Source organism: Schistocerca nitens, chromosome 8 (assembly GCF_023898315.1).
Source record: "Schistocerca nitens isolate TAMUIC-IGC-003100 chromosome 8, iqSchNite1.1, whole genome shotgun sequence".
NCBI lineage: Eukaryota > Metazoa > Arthropoda > Insecta > Orthoptera > Acrididae > Schistocerca > Schistocerca nitens.
Genome location: NC_064621.1, coordinates 24104724 through 24123727, shown reverse-complemented (window position 1 = coordinate 24123727; position 19004 = coordinate 24104724). Strand labels below are relative to the sequence as shown.

Here is a 19004-nt window from a genome sequence, read left to right as displayed (position 1 = left end):
TTCCAAAACAACACATTTATTTCATTTCAGAGTTACTTTCAGCTTCAAATACCATTCCTCTGATATTCATACGAAGCTAGGCATCGTCGTAACCCGTTACGTTCGTTACGCAAGGCTCACGAGAGGGGCGCAGGTTGCATCCGCGTAGACACAAAATTTTGCGCCGCCCAGCGTGGGGCTCGAACCCACGACCCTGAGATTAAGAGTCTCATGCTCTACCGACTGAGCTAGCCGGGCTCCACACAATGCTTTACGAGCCATACAATACTGATGGGACCTGCGACCATCTATGGAAGATCCTTTTGACTACAGCTTATCTCCTGCTGCCACAAATGAGCTACAATCCCATTCAATGAAAAATTGTCTCCGAAAGGCATCAAATCTGCTTCAAATGATACGTGGCTATCAGCACCATTATTCAACACACATGCTCGACTGTGCGCAGACGCCTGTGGCGTAGCTCTTGGGCCCTGAATCAGACGCAGTAGTTCCAACAAAAACTCTCCTGAACGGCTCTGTGCCGAAAATTTCGCTACAGATCACCCTTGTCTTGCTTGAGCTTCAGGTAGACGCCGGTTTGCAGCCAGGAAGCGGACAGCAGCAACTTTCAACTAGTTTTGTAGTACTCAAACAACACAGTAAAACAGCATGCATCTTTTGCAGAACTGGAAAAACTCGACCGTGACAGGATTCGAACCTGCAATCTTCGGATCCATTAGGCCACACGGTCACTGGCGCAATACGCTTCCCCAAACACACCTCATTACCGCCATTTGTGCACTTCCCGGAATGAATTTACCATCTTTGACGCAATTCTCCAATTTCAGTACTAAAAATGCGACGCTACTTCTTGCTGTGTCCCATCGCAAGTTACATTCAAGCCCTTATGACGCTCATCAAACAAGAGCGTGCAAATCAGCTTCAATCGCTTAGTGCCATCTCAGTCGGTTGCAGAAGGTACCTCACCCTATGAGATACAATGGCGAGTTGCCGCTATTACCAAAGCGGCGGCGGCGCCGACGACGACGACAGCCGCGAGGGTCTCTATCAGGGGTAGAAAATACATCACAAGAACTAAGTATTTCACGTCGGCATTCTCCGGAGACTCCCAAAAGCAGCAGTTTCTGGTGCCTACTTTAATAGCACCATTCGCACTATTCATTTGCGAGAGCATTTCTTAAATACCGCACCCATTTATAATTTGTTTTATCCTTGACCGCTTTTTTCGAAAGGGCCACGGTGGGAGGGGCTTTTACAAAATTCATTTGCCTCCTGTGAGGATCGAACTCACGACCTCTGGTTTACTAGACCAGCGCTCTGCCACTGAGCTAAGGAGGCGCCTCCTAGCGCGCTTTTCGGGTACTTTGTTCTTATGGACTAGTGAATCGGAGATCTTCAGCTGGAAACGCACCGCATTAGCGACCATTATTTGCATTTAGTTAGCACAGCTGCTGCTTTCCTACACATCTCACACGATATCGATGTACACCTAAAATTCCAAAACAACACATTTATTTCATTTCAGAGTTACTTTCAGCTTCAAATACCATTCCTCTGATATTCATACGAAGCTAGGCATCGTCGTAACCCGTTACGTTCGTTACGCAAGGCTCACGAGAGGGGCGCAGGTTGCATCCGCGTAGACACAAAATTTTGCGCCGCCCAGCGTGGGGCTCGAACCCACGACCCTGAGATTAAGAGTCTCATGCTCTACCGACTGAGCTAGCCGGGCTCCACACAATGCTTTACGAGCCATACAATACTGATGGGACCTGCGACCATCTATGGAAGATCCTTTTGACTACAGCTTATCTCCTGCTGCCACAAATGAGCTACAATCCCATTCAATGAAAAATTGTCTCCGAAAGGCATCAAATCTGCTTCAAATGATACGTGGCTATCAGCACCATTATTCAACACACATGCTCGACTGTGCGCAGACGCCTGTGGCGTAGCTCTTGGGCCCTGAATCAGACGCAGTAGTTCCAACAAAAACTCTCCTGAACGGCTCTGTGCCGAAAATTTCGCTACAGATCACCCTTGTCTTGCTTGAGCTTCAGGTAGACGCCGGTTTGCAGCCAGGAAGCGGACAGCAGCAACTTTCAACTAGTTTTGTAGTACTCAAACAACACAGTAAAACAGCATGCATCTTTTGCAGAACTGGAAAAACTCGACCGTGACAGGATTCGAACCTGCAATCTTCGGATCCGAAGTCCGACGCCTTATCCATTAGGCCACACGGTCACTGGCGCAATACGCTTCCCCAAACACACCTCATTACCGCCATTTGTGCACTTCCCGGAATGAATTTACCATCTTTGACGCAATTCTCCAATTTCAGTACTAAAAATGCGACGCTACTTCTTGCTGTGTCCCATCGCAAGTTACATTCAAGCCCTTATGACGCTCATCAAACAAGAGCGTGCAAATCAGCTTCAATCGCTTAGTGCCATCTCAGTCGGTTGCAGAAGGTACCTCACCCTATGAGATACAATGGCGAGTTGCCGCTATTACCAAAGCGGCGGCGGCGCCGACGACGACGACAGCCGCGAGGGTCTGTATCAGGGGTAGAAAATACATCACAAGAACTAAGTATTTCACGTCGGCATTCTCCGGAGACTCCCAAAAGCAGGAGTTTCTGGTGCCTACTTTAATAGCACCATTCGCACTATTCATTTGCGAGAGCATTTCTTAAATACCGCACCCATTTATAATTTGTTTTATCCTTGACCGCTTTTTTCGAAAGGGCCACGGTGGGAGGGGCTTTTACAAAATTCATTTGCCTCCTGTGAGGATCGAACTCACGACCTCTGGTTTACTAGACCAGCGCTCTGCCACTGAGCTAAGGAGGCGCCTCCTAGCGCGCTTTTCGGGTACTTTCTTCTTATGGACTAGTGAATCGGAGATCTTCAGCTGGAAACGCACCGCATTAGCGACCATTATTTGCATTTAGTTAGCACAGCTGCTGCTTTCCTACACATCTCACACGATATCGATGTACACCTAAAATTCCAAAACAACACATTTATTTCATTTCAGAGTTACTTTCAGCTTCAAATACCATTCCTCTGATATTCATACGAAGCTAGGCATCGTCGTAACCCGTTACGTTCGTTACGCAAGGCTCACGAGAGGGGCGCAGGTTGCATCCGCGTAGACACAAAATTTTGCGCCGCCCAGCGTGGGGCTCGAACCCACGACCCTGAGATTAAGAGTCTCATGCTCTACCGACTGAGCTAGCCGGGCTCCACACAATGCTTTACGAGCCATACAATACTGATGGGACCTGCGACCATCTATGGAAGATCCTTTTGACTACAGCTTATCTCCTGCTGCCACAAATGAGCTACAATCCCATTCAATGAAAAATTGTCTCCGAAAGGCATCAAATCTGCTTCAAATGATACGTGGCTATCAGCACCATTATTCAACACACATGCTCGACTGTGCGCAGACGCCTGTGGCGTAGCTCTTGGGCCCTGAATCAGACGCAGTAGTTCCAACAAAAACTCTCCTGAACGGCTCTGTGCCGAAAATTTCGCTACAGATCACCCTTGTCTTGCTTGAGCTTCAGGTAGACGCCGGTTTGCAGCCAGGAAGCGGACAGCAGCAACTTTCAACTAGTTTTGTAGTACTCAAACAACACAGTAAAACAGCATGCATCTTTTGCAGAACTGGAAAAACTCGACCGTGACAGGATTCGAACCTGCAATCTTCGGATCCGAAGTCCGACGCCTTATCCATTAGGCCACACGGTCACTGGCGCAATACGCTTCCCCAAACACACCTCATTACCGCCATTTGTGCACTTCCCGGAATGAATTTACCATCTTTGACGCAATTCTCCAATTTCAGTACTAAAAATGCGACGCTACTTCTTGCTGTGTCCCATCGCAAGTTACATTCAAGCCCTTATGACGCTCATCAAACAAGAGCGTGCAAATCAGCTTCAATCGCTTAGTGCCATCTCAGTCGGTTGCAGAAGGTACCTCACCCTATGAGATACAATGGCGAGTTGCCGCTATTACCAAAGCGGCGGCGGCGCCGACGACGACGACAGCCGCGAGGGTCTGTATCAGGGGTAGAAAATACATCACAAGAACTAAGTATTTCACGTCGGCATTCTCCGGAGACTCCCAAAATCAGGAGTTTCTGGTGCCTACTTTAATAGCACCATTCGCACTATTCATTTGCGAGAGCATTTCTTAAATACCGCACCCATTTATAATTTGTTTTATCCTTGACCGCTTTTTTCGAAAGGGCCACGGTGGGAGGGGCTTTTACAAAATTCATTTGCCTCCTGTGAGGATCGAACTCACGACCTCTGGTTTACTAGACCAGCGCTCTGCCACTGAGCTAAGGAGGCGCCTCCTAGCGCGCTTTTCGGGTACTTTCTTCTTATGGACTAGTGAATCGGAGATCTTCAGCTGGAAACGCACCGCATTAGCGACCATTATTTGCATTTAGTTAGCACAGCTGCTGCTTTCCTACACATCTCACACGATATCGATGTACACCTAAAATTCCAAAACAACACATTTATTTCATTTCAGAGTTACTTTCAGCTTCAAATACCATTCCTCTGATATTCATACGAAGCTAGGCATCGTCGTAACCCGTTACGTTCGTTACGCAAGGCTCACGAGAGGGGCGCAGGTTGCATCCGCGTAGACACAAAATTTTGCGCCGCCCAGCGTGGGGCTCGAACCCACGACCCTGAGATTAAGAGTCTCATGCTCTACCGACTGAGCTAGCCGGGCTCCACACAATGCTTTACGAGCCATACAATACTGATGGGACCTGCGACCATCTATGGAAGATCCTTTTGACTACAGCTTATCTCCTGCTGCCACAAATGAGCTACAATCCCATTCAATGAAAAATTGTCTCCGAAAGGCATCAAATCTGCTTCAAATGATACGTGGCTATCAGCACCATTATTCAACACACATGCTCGACTGTGCGCAGACGCCTGTGGCGTAGCTCTTGGGCCCTGAATCAGACGCAGTAGTTCCAACAAAAACTCTCCTGAACGGCTCTGTGCCGAAAATTTCGCTACAGATCACCCTTGTCTTGCTTGAGCTTCAGGTAGACGCCGGTTTGCAGCCAGGAAGCGGACAGCAGCAACTTTCAACTAGTTTTGTAGTACTCAAACAACACAGTAAAACAGCATGCATCTTTTGCAGAACTGGAAAAACTCGACCGTGACAGGATTCGAACCTGCAATCTTCGGATCCGAAGTCCGACGCCTTATCCATTAGGCCACACGGTCACTGGCGCAATACGCTTCCCCAAACACACCTCATTACCGCCATTTGTGCACTTCCCGGAATGAATTTACCATCTTTGACGCAATTCTCCAATTTCAGTACTAAAAATGCGACGCTACTTCTTGCTGTGTCCCATCGCAAGTTACATTCAAGCCCTTATGACGCTCATCAAACAAGAGCGTGCAAATCAGCTTCAATCGCTTAGTGCCATCTCAGTCGGTTGCAGAAGGTACCTCACCCTATGAGATACAATGGCGAGTTGCCGCTATTACCAAAGCGGCGGCGGCGCCGACGACGACGACAGCCGCGAGGGTCTGTATCAGGGGTAGAAAATACATCACAAGAACTAAGTATTTCACGTCGGCATTCTCCGGAGACTCCCAAAAGCAGCAGTTTCTGGTGCCTACTTTAATAGCACCATTCGCACTATTCATTTGCGAGAGCATTTCTTAAATACCGCACCCATTTATAATTTGTTTTATCCTTGACCGCTTTTTTCGAAAGGGCCACGGTGGGAGGGGCTTTTACAAAATTCATTTGCCTCCTGTGAGGATCGAACTCACGACCTCTGGTTTACTAGACCAGCGCTCTGCCACTGAGCTAAGGAGGCGCCTCCTAGCGCGCTTTTCGGGTACTTTGTTCTTATGGACTAGTGAATCGGAGATCTTCAGCTGGAAACGCACCGCATTAGCGACCATTATTTGCATTTAGTTAGCACAGCTGCTGCTTTCCTACACATCTCACACGATATCGATGTACACCTAAAATTCCAAAACAACACATTTATTTCATTTCAGAGTTACTTTCAGCTTCAAATACCATTCCTCTGATATTCATACGAAGCTAGGCATCGTCGTAACCCGTTACGTTCGTTACGCAAGGCTCACGAGAGGGGCGCAGGTTGCATCCGCGTAGACACAAAATTTTGCGCCGCCCAGCGTGGGGCTCGAACCCACGACCCTGAGATTAAGAGTCTCATGCTCTACCGACTGAGCTAGCCGGGCTCCACACAATGCTTTACGAGCCATACAATACTGATGGGACCTGCGACCATCTATGGAAGATCCTTTTGACTACAGCTTATCTCCTGCTGCCACAAATGAGCTACAATCCCATTCAATGAAAAATTGTCTCCGAAAGGCATCAAATCTGCTTCAAATGATACGTGGCTATCAGCACCATTATTCAACACACATGCTCGACTGTGCGCAGACGCCTGTGGCGTAGCTCTTGGGCCCTGAATCAGACGCAGTAGTTCCAACAAAAACTCTCCTGAACGGCTCTGTGCCGAAAATTTCGCTACAGATCACCCTTGTCTTGCTTGAGCTTCAGGTAGACGCCGGTTTGCAGCCAGGAAGCGGACAGCAGCAACTTTCAACTAGTTTTGTAGTACTCAAACAACACAGTAAAACAGCATGCATCTTTTGCAGAACTGGAAAAACTCGACCGTGACAGGATTCGAACCTGCAATCTTCGGATCCGAAGTCCGACGCCTTATCCATTAGGCCACACGGTCACTGGCGCAATACGCTTCCCCAAACACACCTCATTACCGCCATTTGTGCACTTCCCGGAATGAATTTACCATCTTTGACGCAATTCTCCAATTTCAGTACTAAAAATGCGACGCTACTTCTTGCTGTGTCCCATCGCAAGTTACATTCAAGCCCTTATGACGCTCATCAAACAAGAGCGTGCAAATCAGCTTCAATCGCTTAGTGCCATCTCAGTCGGTTGCAGAAGGTACCTCACCCTATGAGATACAATGGCGAGTTGCCGCTATTACCAAAGCGGCGGCGGCGCCGACGACGACGACAGCCGCGAGGGTCTGTATCAGGGGTAGAAAATACATCACAAGAACTAAGTATTTCACGTCGGCATTCTCCGGAGACTCCCAAAAGCAGCAGTTTCTGGTGCCTACTTTAATAGCACCATTCGCACTATTCATTTGCGAGAGCATTTCTTAAATACCGCACCCATTTATAATTTGTTTTATCCTTGACCGCTTTTTTCGAAAGGGCCACGGTGGGAGGGGCTTTTACAAAATTCATTTGCCTCCTGTGAGGATCGAACTCACGACCTCTGGTTTACTAGACCAGCGCTCTGCCACTGAGCTAAGGAGGCGCCTCCTAGCGCGCTTTTCGGGTACTTTCTTCTTATGGACTAGTGAATCGGAGATCTTCAGCTGGAAACGCACCGCATTAGCGACCATTATTTGCATTTAGTTAGCACAGCTGCTGCTTTCCTACACATCTCACACGATATCGATGTACACCTAAAATTCCAAAACAACACATTTATTTCATTTCAGAGTTACTTTCAGCTTCAAATACCATTCCTCTGATATTCATACGAAGCTAGGCATCGTCGTAACCCGTTACGTTCGTTACGCAAGGCTCACGAGAGGGGCGCAGGTTGCATCCGCGTAGACACAAAATTTTGCGCCGCCCAGCGTGGGGCTCGAACCCACGACCCTGAGGTTAAGAGTCTCATGCTCTACCGACTGAGCTAGCCGGGCTCCACACAATGCTTTACGAGCCATACAATACTGATGGGACCTGCGACCATCTATGGAAGATCCTTTTGACTACAGCTTATCTCCTGCTGCCACAAATAAGCTACAATCCCATTCAATGAAAAATTGTCTCCGAAAGGCATCAAATCTGCTTCAAATGATACGTGGCTATCAGCACCATTATTCAACACACATGCTCGACTGTGCGCAGACGCCTGTGGCGTAGCTCTTGGGCCCTGAATCAGACGCAGTAGTTCCAACAAAAACTCTCCTGAACGGCTCTGTGCCGAAAATTTCGCTACACATCACCCTTGTCTTGCTTGAGCTTCAGGTAGACGCCGGTTTGCAGCCAGGAAGCGGACAGCAGCAACTTTCAACTAGTTTTGTAGTACTCAAACAACACAGTAAAACAGCATGCATCTTTTGCAGAACTGGAAAAACTCGACCGTGACAGGATTCGAACCTGCAATCTTCGGATCCGAAGTCCGACGCCTTATCCATTTTTTTTTTTTTTTTTCACTTTTTTTTTTTTTTTTTTGCTGTTTTGTCTCATTTTTAAAAGGCGGTAGCAGGCAGGGAGAGGCAAAGCGGGCAGGGGTCATGGAATCTGAGGCCTGGCCACTGCGCCTCTCGCCGGAACTGTCACCGCGTCACCCTAACTCTTCGGCGTAACGAGGAAATGCTGGGGCTTGACTCCGCCGCCAGTAATACAAAAACAGAAATTAATCCGGAGACGAAATGTTGCATCCATTTGCAGTGTAAATGATATATGTCCATTTTCATATGTATGCAGGAGAGCCGGGGAATCCGTGCACTTTGCACCGCATGATTGCATCTCACTCCACCAAATCTGAGTAAGTAGTGGATGAGCAAAATAAATGAAAAGTCTTCTATCGTTGTTTCTCTCCATCGGATCGTCTGTGACAATCAAGAAAACTAGGAACCGCAGTTCTGTGCAAGGCAACCGCCAATGATACGAAACGCGCTACGACAAACGTGCAGTTAATTTCCGAACGTGACAATGATCCAAGTGACGCACTCGTAAATTAGTCTGCCTCGCTGTAACTTCTTGGGTCTTCATTGGAGGCGTCCGAAGGCAGGGTGGAAATCCACCATGTCGGAAGACATGGCTTTAAACACACCATCCTATAGTGGCTGTGAAATAATCGTGTGAGTTAAAAAGTTTGCAAAATGAGCTTTATAGTTTTTAGTCTGCTGTAGTCGGTGGTGCTGTATCATTAAATACATAAGAAAGTCTTCTTTACTCGTTTCGTTCACATTAAAAAGATAGTAAACGGTGTGGCCTTTAAGCCAGTTTACTGAATTTCTTTTGGTCTGCGGGTAAGGCACTACCTCCGGAGTGAGGAAGTCAGCTGGCGTTATGGTCGCAGGGCATGTTCTAGTGATGCTGGCCAACAACTGTCGTATGACCGCCCAAACATCTCGCACTTTTTCGCAGACAAATCGGTGTTCCTCGCTATCTTGTACCTGGCAAGTATCGCATAAGGGTGAATCGGCCAGATGAATGGAATGGAGTCTGGCATTGGTAGCGATTTTACGATTCACCGTGAGATACCAAGACGCTCGCACGTGAGACGGTAAATGGCGTGAATGAAGATTATCCCAAATGACCGGCCAATTGTGAGCTGTATATTTGACTTCGATGTTATTCCTGGATGTGGACTCAATCAAAGTCTTATAAAGCTGCTTCACCACCGTTATTTCCTTCTCCGGAATTCTTGTTCGAGCATAACTATATTCCAACAGGAAGTATTTTAAATGGGAAAGGGCATGTGGAATATGATGTACATCAATCGGGGGATTGAGGTCCGCCGGGGAGATTTCGTTGAGAAGGTGAGCAGTGAGACAGTGTGGAGATGTTGTCCACAGCTTATACATACTGCTTAAATAGAGCGCCTGTGCCTTTTTATTTACATCAGTGAGGTTTAATCCGCCCTTCCGAGTAGGGAGCGTCAACGTAACATATTTAACTTTGAAGATATTGCCTCGGGTCACGAAATGGCCCAGGGCAGACAGCATTCGATGGGCAATGCTACTGGGAAGAGGCAACACTTTGGCTACATAGTTAATCTTCGAGAGGATATAGGTGTTGACCAGTTCAACTTTTTGGAGAGCATTCAGTTGCCTCATGCTATGCAGTTGTACACATGCCCTAACCTTATGAAGTAGAGCTCTATAATTAACAGCAATGGTATTCTGTATCGTCCGCCGAAACTCAATTCCTAAGCACTTGACACCGGTAATTTCTCGTAATCGGGCATGGTTGGGGAGATTTATACCCCGTCCGACATTCATAAGTCCAGATTTTTGCCAGTTCACCTTCGCCCCAGATGCCGCCTCATATCGTTGAAGTATTTGCAGTGAGGACCGCACTTCTTGCGCATTCACGACAAGAAAGCCAACATCATCTGCGTACGCACGGCACACAATCTTCTGGCTATTGATTTCCAATCCCTGCAAATGTGCAGTTAGCGTAGCGAGCAGAGGTTCTATGGCGATGGCAAAGAGAGCCATCGACATCGGACAGCCTTGCCTCACCGAACACTCGATATCAATAGCGCCACTGAGGCGACCATTAATTTGGATTCGCGACGTACTATTACGGATCATATTGTCGAGTACTTGGGTGAACTGGTGCGGAAATCCCAATTCCTGCATGACGCGGAAAAGGAACCGATGGCTCACCCTGTCGAACGCTTTTGCAAAGTCTATCATGAAGAGGGCGCATTTTAATTTGCAAGCCTCCGCTACGGCAATGATATCTCGGTAATCCGTGAGCGTGTGGTAAATAGATCTACCGCTACCGACACTCGTTTGATACGGGCCTGTGATTGTGGTCATGACAGTTTTGAGCCGTTGGCTCAGAACACGGGCGAATAGTTTATAATCACTATTTAATAATGTGAGAGGTCTCAGGTTCGTGAGGGTGTTACTGCACGGCGTCTTGGGCAGTAAGACAACAATTCCTTGGCGAAATTCCTGCGGAATAACGGTTTGAGGGTTCATTAGTTCGTGACATATTGCAAGTAGTTTCGATTTCATCTGCGGCCAGAAGGCTTGATATACTTCAGCAGGTAGTCCATCGCAGCCAGGAGATTTATTCTTCGGACTCCTTAGGATAATGTCTGTTAATTCGTCTTCTGTCACCTCCGTCAGCAGCTGAGTCGCCTCTGTGGGGCTGAGTTTCCGTGATAAATTTGTCGCAAAATCCGCAAACACGGTATCATCCGTCATTTTATTGGACATCAGGTCTCGATAGTACTCTTCAATCGCACGCATAATTTCACTTTGTGTAGTAACTATTGCACCGGCGCTGGTTCGGATTTGTGTAATGATTTTCCGACTGCCTCGTCGACTTTCACGTAACATGTGATACATGGCAGCTTCTTCTTCTTGCACCGTCTTAGGAACTCGCGCCCGAATTTGAAAACCTTCCAACTGTTTCCGTTGCAGCGTTAAAAGTTTTGCCTGAATTCGTTTGATCTTTGCAAAATTGCCGATGACGGTCGCGTCAGATGTATACAACTCCCGAAGACACTGAAAGTAGAATTCCATCGTCCGTTTTTGCCACTGAGTTTTCTGACGGGAGTAAAACATGAAAGTTTTCCTAATTTGTGGTTTGGCGCATTTTAGCCACCACTCGATCGCGGAGTTGTAGGAATTGAATTTGCGTTCACATGCCGTCCAGGTGGACAGGAAGGCTTCTCGACATGCAGGATCATGCAAATGTGCGATGTTGAACTTCCATAACCCTCGACTCCGGTATGTTTCCTGTTTTTGCATGTTGACGGTACAGATATAGGCAGCATGATCGGAAAACACAGTAGGCCATATTTCGGTGTGTAGCAGGTGTTGCGTTAAATTACGCGATATGTAAATTCTATCTAACCTACTTGCCGAATGATTGGTAACATGCGTAAAACCCACTGCCACGCCGTGCGTGGACGTCCAAGTGTCAGTGAAACGGAGGTCTTGAATGATCTGTTCTAATTCAACACACCGATTAAAGTGTGGAGTTTGATCTGTTTGACGAAGCACACAATTGAAATCGCCGCCAAAAATGACATCACTGTAATTGGTCCCGAAGAGCGGAAGGATCTCGTGGCGAAAAAATTCTGCACGGCGTTGCCTGTTACTGGACCCAGAAGGTGCGTAAATATTAATCAGTCTGATGTCATTGACAGTTACTGCTATCCCTCTTCCGGTCACCAGTTTGGCCTCACAATTTGCAATGATCCCTTCTTTTAACAGTAATGCTGTTCCAAGTTCGAAACCGTTGCCAGGGTTCACGAAAGCGTTATACCCGGCTATGTGGTCTAATCTGATATCACTCACTTCCTGAAGCATTGCAATATCTATGTCGGCTGCGTATAACAAGTCTTGTAAGTTTTTCAGATTCAAATCACTACGTATCTTATTTATATTGAGAGTCAGGATCTTGTAGGCCTGCAAGGTGGTCATAGATTGATGGAACGAAAGGAGCAGACAATAGGATGCGTCATACAGCCGTCAATTGGAGGCGCTGACCGTGTCGGTCGTTTGAGTAGCCATGGCCACGTGGACGTTGTTGCCATCAACTGCTGATACGGGGGGCAAGGAGCCGGTCGAGGGTGTGGAATCATCCTGCATCTCTGCATCAGCTGCATGCGTTTCACACTCGTCTGCCCAATTGGGAGAGGAAAGGGTGCCTACTGGCTCAGGAACTGGTGGATTCGTATCCTGTGGCTCAATGTGCGGAGGCGGCGTCTCATCTGGTCCGCTGTCGAACATCGTGGAAGTCTCCGACATGGTGTCGTCTGATCGTGTTGTGTCACGCGAGCGCGAAGGCGAGGCGGCAGCGTCTTCGGGGCCTTCTTTTAAGTTCTGGCCGATTAATTTAGCCTTTCCCCGCAAGCTCGGTGCTGTATCTTCCGCACCTTGGTGAGCCATCCTCCGTTTTTTATTTTTCTTCGGAGATCGAGGACCCCGTATTACTGTGTCAGAGTTGGGCATCGTTTCAGTGACTTGTTCAGACATGGGAGCAGGAGCCATGGACACCTCCGCCAACTCGGCACCTCGTGAGGGTTGGTCCACCGCCATATCACTGGTCCTGTTAGTGTCATGGGTTTCAGAAGCAGCTATCTCGGATGCGACTGGCGTGTCCGGAGATGTCACATTAACGATGCGACTGGGTCCGGCAGGTGTATCGCGAGTCGGTTGGATTGACGGCTCACCGCGGGCAACCGCCACATACGATGGCGCTAAAGTTGACATCGCGGGGGGGCTAACACTCTCTCCAGTTGGCAGTTGAACCACACGACGCTGTAAACATTCCGCACGAACATGTCCCGTCGAGTTACATCTGGCACATGTCCGAGGTTGGCCATCATACATTACGACGGCACGGTACCCACAAACCGTGACGTACGACGGAATATGGCGTTGCAAGTCAACTTTAAGCTGCCTGACGCCATTCAGGACCGGATACTTATGTGCCGGAGACCAACGTTCTGCAAAGTTGCTCAAAACTTTGCCATACGGCGATATCGCAACATTAATCTGTTCTGCTGGGACCTCAAATGGTAGTTCAAAAATACGAATTGTTCGAAGTCCAAGCCCGGCGTGGGAAACAGTAACGACACCAACATTGCCATCACTATGCTTAAACTTCAAACCGGAACTATAGGAGTCAACTAGTTTGTCACAAAACTCGGCATCTCTCATCTTGATATAAACGGTACTAGACAGAATCGACAAATGTATACCGATAATCTCATCGAGTCCAATTTTCATCACGTCTTCGAGGAAATCTTCGACTTCGAAGGAGGTTGGCCGGGCAAACGTGTTTTCGAACGTTAACTTCAAAGTGTCTTTTCTCATAGCATGTGCCATCACTGAATTCTCAACGTCATTCCACAAACGCAAGAATAACCGCTGCTAGCGAGCGACTTACCCTGCAGAAATAAACAAGCCAGCCACAGCGCGAGCACAGACAACCGCACGCCACGGCCGCTGCAGGCAGACTGACCGACTGAGCTAGCCGGGCTCCACACAATGCTTTACGAGCCATACAATACTGATGGGACCTGCGACCATCTATGGAAGATCCTTTTGACTACAGCTTATCTCCTGCTGCCACAAATGAGCTACAATCCCATTCAATGAAAAATTGTCTCCGAAAGGCATCAAATCTGCTTCAAATGATACGTGGCTATCAGCACCATTATTCAACACACATGCTCGACTGTGCGCAGACGCCTGTGGCGTAGCTCTTGGGCCCTGAATCAGACGCAGTAGTTCCAACAAAAACTCTCCTGAACGGCTCTGTGCCGAAAATTTCGCTACAGATCACCCTTGTCTTGCTTGAGCTTCAGGTAGACGCCGGTTTGCAGCCAGGAAGCGGACAGCAGCAACTTTCAACTAGTTTTGTAGTACTCAAACAACACAGTAAAACAGCATGCATCTTTTGCAGAACTGGAAAAACTCGACCGTGACAGGATTCGAACCTGCAATCTTCGGATCCGAAGTCCGACGCCTTATCCATTAGGCCACACGGTCACTGGCGCAATACGCTTCCCCAAACACACCTCATTACCGCCATTTGTGCACTTCCCGGAATGAATTTACCATCTTTGACGCAATTCTCCAATTTCAGTACTAAAAATGCGACGCTACTTCTTGCTGTGTCCCATCGCAAGTTACATTCAAGCCCTTATGACGCTCATCAAACAAGAGCGTGCAAATCAGCTTCAATCGCTTAGTGCCATCTCAGTCGGTTGCAGAAGGTACCTCACCCTATGATATACAATGGCGAGTTGCCGCTATTACCAAAGCGGCGGCGGCGCCGACGACGACGACAGCCGCGAGGGTCTCTATCAGGGGTAGAAAATACATCACAAGAACTAAGTATTTCACGTCGGCATTCTCCGGAGACTCCCAAAAGCAGCAGTTTCTGGTGCCTACTTTAATAGCACCATTCGCACTATTCATTTGCGAGAGCATTTCTTAAATACCGCACCCATTTATAATTTGTTTTATCCTTGACCGCTTTTTTCGAAAGGGCCACGGTGGGAGGGGCTTTTACAAAATTCATTTGCCTCCTGTGAGGATCGAACTCACGACCTCTGGTTTACTAGACCAGCGCTCTGCCACTGAGCTAAGGAGGCGCCTCCTAGCGCGCTTTTCGGGTACTTTGTTCTTATGGACTAGTGAATCGGAGATCTTCAGCTGGAAACGCACCGCATTAGCGACCATTATTTGCATTTAGTTAGCACAGCTGCTGCTTTCCTACACATCTCACACGATATCGATGTACACCTAAAATTCCAAAACAACACATTTATTTCATTTCAGAGTTACTTTCAGCTTCAAATACCATTCCTCTGATATTCATACGAAGCTAGGCATCGTCGTAACCCGTTACGTTCGTTACGCAAGGCTCACGAGAGGGGCGCAGGTTGCATCCGCGTAGACACAAAATTTTGCGCCGCCCAGCGTGGGGCTCGAACCCACGACCCTGAGATTAAGAGTCTCATGCTCTACCGACTGAGCTAGCCGGGCTCCACACAATGCTTTACGAGCCATACAATACTGATGGGACCTGCGACCATCTATGGAAGATCCTTTTGACTACAGCTTATCTCCTGCTGCCACAAATGAGCTACAATCCCATTCAATGAAAAATTGTCTCCGAAAGGCATCAAATCTGCTTCAAATGATACGTGGCTATCAGCACCATTATTCAACACACATGCTCGACTGTGCGCAGACGCCTGTGGCGTAGCTCTTGGGCCCTGAATCAGACGCAGTAGTTCCAACAAAAACTCTCCTGAACGGCTCTGTGCCGAAAATTTCGCTACAGATCACCCTTGTCTTGCTTGAGCTTCAGGTAGACGCCGGTTTGCAGCCAGGAAGCGGACAGCAGCAACTTTCAACTAGTTTTGTAGTACTCAAACAACACAGTAAAACAGCATGCATCTTTTGCAGAACTGGAAAAACTCGACCGTGACAGGATTCGAACCTGCAATCTTCGGATCCGAAGTCCGACGCCTTATCCATTAGGCCACACGGTCACTGGCGCAATACGCTTCCCCAAACACACCTCATTACCGCCATTTGTGCACTTCCCGGAATGAATTTACCATCTTTGACGCAATTCTCCAATTTCAGTACTAAAAATGCGACGCTACTTCTTGCTGTGTCCCATCGCAAGTTACATTCAAGCCCTTATGACGCTCATCAAACAAGAGCGTGCAAATCAGCTTCAATCGCTTAGTGCCATCTCAGTCGGTTGCAGAAGGTACCTCACCCTATGAGATACAATGGCGAGTTGCCGCTATTACCAAAGCGGCGGCGGCGCCGACGACGACGACAGCCGCGAGGGTCTGTATCAGGGGTAGAAAATACATCACAAGAACTAAGTATTTCACGTCGGCATTCTCCGGAGACTCCCAAAAGCAGCAGTTTCTGGTGCCTACTTTAATAGCACCATTCGCACTATTCATTTGCGAGAGCATTTCTTAAATACCGCACCCATTTATAATTTGTTTTATCCTTGACCGCTTTTTTCGAAAGGGCCACGGTGGGAGGGGCTTTTACAAAATTCATTTGCCTCCTGTGAGGATCGAACTCACGACCTCTGGTTTACTAGACCAGCGCTCTGCCACTGAGCTAAGGAGGCGCCTCCTATCGCGCTTTTCGGGTACTTTGTTCTTATGGACTAGTGAATCGGAGATCTTCAGCTGGAAACGCACCGCATTAGCGACCATTATTTGCATTTAGTTAGCACAGCTGCTGCTTTCCTACACATCTCACACGATATCGATGTACACCTAAAATTCCAAAACAACACATTTATTTCATTTCAGAGTTACTTTCAGCTTCAAATACCATTCCTCTGATATTCATACGAAGCTAGGCATCGTCGTAACCCGTTACGTTCGTTACGCAAGGCTCACGAGAGGGGCGCAGGTTGCATCCGCGTAGACACAAAATTTTGCGCCGCCCAGCGTGGGGCTCGAACCCACGACCCTGAGATTAAGAGTCTCATGCTCTACCGACTGAGCTAGCCGGGCTCCACACAATGCTTTACGAGCCATACAATACTGATGGGACCTGCGACCATCTATGGAAGATCCTTTTGACTACAGCTTATCTCCTGCTGCCACAAATGAGCTACAATCCCATTCAATGAAAAATTGTCTCCGAAAGGCATCAAATCTGCTTCAAATGATACGTGGCTATCAGCACCATTATTCAACACACATGCTCGACTGTGCGCACACGCCTGTGGCGTAGCTCTTGGGCCCTGAATCAGACGCAGTAGTTCCAACAAAAACTCTCCTGAACGGCTCTGTGCCGAAAATTTCGCTACAGATCACCCTTGTCTTGCTTGAGCTTCAGGTAGACGCCGGTTTGCAGCCAGGAAGCGGACAGCAGCAACTTTCAACTAGTTTTGTAGTACTCAAACAACACAGTAAAACAGCATGCATCTTTTGCAGAACTGGAAAAACTCGACCGTGACAGGATTCGAACCTGCAATCTTCGGATCCGAAGTCCGACGCCTTATCCATTAGGCCACACGGTCACTGGCGCAATACGCTTCCCCAAACACACCTCATTACCGCCATTTGTGCACTTCCCGGAATGAATTTACCATCTTTGACGCAATTCTCCAATTTCAGTACTAAAAATGCGACGCTACTTCTTGCTGTGTCCCATCGCAAGTTACATTCAAGCCCTTATGACGCTCATCAAACAAGAGCGTGCAAATCAGCTTCAATCGCTTAGTGCCATCTCAGTCGGTTGCAGAAGGTACCTCACCCTATGAGATACAATGGCGAGTTGCCGCTATTACCAAAGCGGCGGCGGCGCCGACGACGACGACAGCCGCGAGGGTCTGTATCAGGGGTAGAAAATACATCACAAGAACTAAGTATTTCACGTCGGCATTCTCCGGAGACTCCCAAAAGCAGCAGTTTCTGGTGCCTACTTTAATAGCACCATTCGCACTATTCATTTGCGAGAGCATTTCTTAAATACCGCACCCATTTATAATTTGTTTTATCCTTGACCGCTTTTTTCGAAAGGGCCACGGTGGGAGGGGCTTTTACAAAATTCATTTGCCTCCTGTGAGGATCGAACTCACGACCTCTGGTTTACTAGACCAGCGCTCTGCCACTGAGCTAAGGAGGCGCCTCCTAGCGCGCTTTTCGGGTACTTTGTTCTTATGGACTAGTGAATCGGAGATCTTCAGCTGGAAACGCACCGCATTAGCGACCATTATTTGCATTTAGTTAGCACAGCTGCTGCTTTCCTACACATCTCACACGATATCGATGTACACCTAAAATTCCAAAACAACACATTTATTTCATTTCAGAGTTACTTTCAGCTTCAAATACCATTCCTCTGATATTCATACGAAGCTAGGCATCGTCGTAACCCGTTACGTTCGTTACGCAAGGCTCACGAGAGGGGCGCAGGTTGCATCCGCGTAGACACAAAATTTTGCGCCGCCCAGCGTGGGGCTCGAACCCACGACCCTGAGATTAAGAGTCTCATGCTCTACCGACTGAGCTAGCCGGGCTCCACACAATGCTTTACGAGCCATACAATACTGATGGGACCTGCGACCATCTATGGAAGATCCTTTTGACTACAGCTTATCTCCTGCTGCCACAAATGAGCTACAATCCCATTCAATGAAAAATTGTCTCCGAAAGGCATCAAATCTGCTTCAAATGATACGTGGCTATCAGCACCATTATTCAACACACATGCTCGACTGTGCGCACACGCCTGTGGCGTAGCTCTTGGGCCCTGAATCAGACGCAGTAGTTCCAACAAAAACTCTCCTGAACGGCTCTGTGCCGAAAATTTCGCTACAGATCACCCTTGTCTTGCTTGAGCTTCAGGTAGACGCCGGTTTGCAGCCAGGAAGCGGACAGCAGCAACTTTCAACTAGTTTTGTAGTACTCAAACAACACAGTAAAACAGCATGCATCTTTTGCAGAACTGGAAAAACTCGACCGTGACAGGATTCGAACCTGCAATCTTCGGATCCGAAGTCCGACGCCTTATCCATTAGGCCACACGGTCACTGGCGCAATACGCTTCCCCAAACACACCTCATTACCGCCATTTGTGCACTTCCCGGAATGAATTTACCATCTTTGACGCAATTCTCCAATTTCAGTACTAAAAATGCGACGCTACTT

The 19004-nt window shown here is 47.9% G+C and overlaps 25 non-coding genes across 25 annotated transcripts; all 25 read right to left on the bottom strand.

Moving 5' to 3' along the window:
- Positions 1-164: 164 nt before the first annotated feature.
- On the bottom strand, positions 165-237 carry Trnak-cuu (transfer RNA lysine (anticodon CUU)). The gene has a single exon. It is a non-coding gene; the product is annotated as a tRNA-Lys (tRNA).
- A 1029-nt stretch (positions 238-1266) lies between these two features.
- Positions 1267-1338, bottom strand: Trnat-agu (transfer RNA threonine (anticodon AGU)). Its single transcript has one exon. It is a non-coding gene; the product is annotated as a tRNA-Thr (tRNA).
- A 321-nt stretch (positions 1339-1659) lies between these two features.
- Trnak-cuu (transfer RNA lysine (anticodon CUU)) lies at positions 1660-1732 on the bottom strand. The gene has a single exon. It is a non-coding gene; the product is annotated as a tRNA-Lys (tRNA).
- Positions 1733-2171: 439 nt separating this feature from the next.
- Trnar-ucg (transfer RNA arginine (anticodon UCG)) lies at positions 2172-2244 on the bottom strand. Its single transcript has one exon. It is a non-coding gene; the product is annotated as a tRNA-Arg (tRNA).
- A 536-nt stretch (positions 2245-2780) lies between these two features.
- Trnat-agu (transfer RNA threonine (anticodon AGU)) lies at positions 2781-2852 on the bottom strand. Its single transcript has one exon. It is a non-coding gene; the product is annotated as a tRNA-Thr (tRNA).
- Positions 2853-3173: 321 nt separating this feature from the next.
- Trnak-cuu (transfer RNA lysine (anticodon CUU)) lies at positions 3174-3246 on the bottom strand. The gene has a single exon. It is a non-coding gene; the product is annotated as a tRNA-Lys (tRNA).
- Positions 3247-3685: 439 nt separating this feature from the next.
- Trnar-ucg (transfer RNA arginine (anticodon UCG)) lies at positions 3686-3758 on the bottom strand. The gene has a single exon. It is a non-coding gene; the product is annotated as a tRNA-Arg (tRNA).
- Positions 3759-4294: 536 nt separating this feature from the next.
- Positions 4295-4366, bottom strand: Trnat-agu (transfer RNA threonine (anticodon AGU)). Its single transcript has one exon. It is a non-coding gene; the product is annotated as a tRNA-Thr (tRNA).
- Positions 4367-4687: 321 nt separating this feature from the next.
- Trnak-cuu (transfer RNA lysine (anticodon CUU)) lies at positions 4688-4760 on the bottom strand. Its single transcript has one exon. It is a non-coding gene; the product is annotated as a tRNA-Lys (tRNA).
- A 439-nt stretch (positions 4761-5199) lies between these two features.
- On the bottom strand, positions 5200-5272 carry Trnar-ucg (transfer RNA arginine (anticodon UCG)). The gene has a single exon. It is a non-coding gene; the product is annotated as a tRNA-Arg (tRNA).
- A 536-nt stretch (positions 5273-5808) lies between these two features.
- On the bottom strand, positions 5809-5880 carry Trnat-agu (transfer RNA threonine (anticodon AGU)). Its single transcript has one exon. It is a non-coding gene; the product is annotated as a tRNA-Thr (tRNA).
- A 321-nt stretch (positions 5881-6201) lies between these two features.
- On the bottom strand, positions 6202-6274 carry Trnak-cuu (transfer RNA lysine (anticodon CUU)). The gene has a single exon. It is a non-coding gene; the product is annotated as a tRNA-Lys (tRNA).
- A 439-nt stretch (positions 6275-6713) lies between these two features.
- Positions 6714-6786, bottom strand: Trnar-ucg (transfer RNA arginine (anticodon UCG)). Its single transcript has one exon. It is a non-coding gene; the product is annotated as a tRNA-Arg (tRNA).
- Positions 6787-7322: 536 nt separating this feature from the next.
- On the bottom strand, positions 7323-7394 carry Trnat-agu (transfer RNA threonine (anticodon AGU)). Its single transcript has one exon. It is a non-coding gene; the product is annotated as a tRNA-Thr (tRNA).
- A 321-nt stretch (positions 7395-7715) lies between these two features.
- Positions 7716-7788, bottom strand: Trnak-cuu (transfer RNA lysine (anticodon CUU)). The gene has a single exon. It is a non-coding gene; the product is annotated as a tRNA-Lys (tRNA).
- Positions 7789-14270: 6482 nt separating this feature from the next.
- Trnar-ucg (transfer RNA arginine (anticodon UCG)) lies at positions 14271-14343 on the bottom strand. Its single transcript has one exon. It is a non-coding gene; the product is annotated as a tRNA-Arg (tRNA).
- A 536-nt stretch (positions 14344-14879) lies between these two features.
- On the bottom strand, positions 14880-14951 carry Trnat-agu (transfer RNA threonine (anticodon AGU)). The gene has a single exon. It is a non-coding gene; the product is annotated as a tRNA-Thr (tRNA).
- A 321-nt stretch (positions 14952-15272) lies between these two features.
- Positions 15273-15345, bottom strand: Trnak-cuu (transfer RNA lysine (anticodon CUU)). The gene has a single exon. It is a non-coding gene; the product is annotated as a tRNA-Lys (tRNA).
- A 439-nt stretch (positions 15346-15784) lies between these two features.
- On the bottom strand, positions 15785-15857 carry Trnar-ucg (transfer RNA arginine (anticodon UCG)). Its single transcript has one exon. It is a non-coding gene; the product is annotated as a tRNA-Arg (tRNA).
- Positions 15858-16393: 536 nt separating this feature from the next.
- Positions 16394-16465, bottom strand: Trnat-agu (transfer RNA threonine (anticodon AGU)). The gene has a single exon. It is a non-coding gene; the product is annotated as a tRNA-Thr (tRNA).
- Positions 16466-16786: 321 nt separating this feature from the next.
- Trnak-cuu (transfer RNA lysine (anticodon CUU)) lies at positions 16787-16859 on the bottom strand. The gene has a single exon. It is a non-coding gene; the product is annotated as a tRNA-Lys (tRNA).
- A 439-nt stretch (positions 16860-17298) lies between these two features.
- Positions 17299-17371, bottom strand: Trnar-ucg (transfer RNA arginine (anticodon UCG)). Its single transcript has one exon. It is a non-coding gene; the product is annotated as a tRNA-Arg (tRNA).
- Positions 17372-17907: 536 nt separating this feature from the next.
- Positions 17908-17979, bottom strand: Trnat-agu (transfer RNA threonine (anticodon AGU)). The gene has a single exon. It is a non-coding gene; the product is annotated as a tRNA-Thr (tRNA).
- A 321-nt stretch (positions 17980-18300) lies between these two features.
- On the bottom strand, positions 18301-18373 carry Trnak-cuu (transfer RNA lysine (anticodon CUU)). Its single transcript has one exon. It is a non-coding gene; the product is annotated as a tRNA-Lys (tRNA).
- A 439-nt stretch (positions 18374-18812) lies between these two features.
- Trnar-ucg (transfer RNA arginine (anticodon UCG)) lies at positions 18813-18885 on the bottom strand. Its single transcript has one exon. It is a non-coding gene; the product is annotated as a tRNA-Arg (tRNA).
- Between the last annotated feature and the right edge of the window lie 119 nt (positions 18886-19004).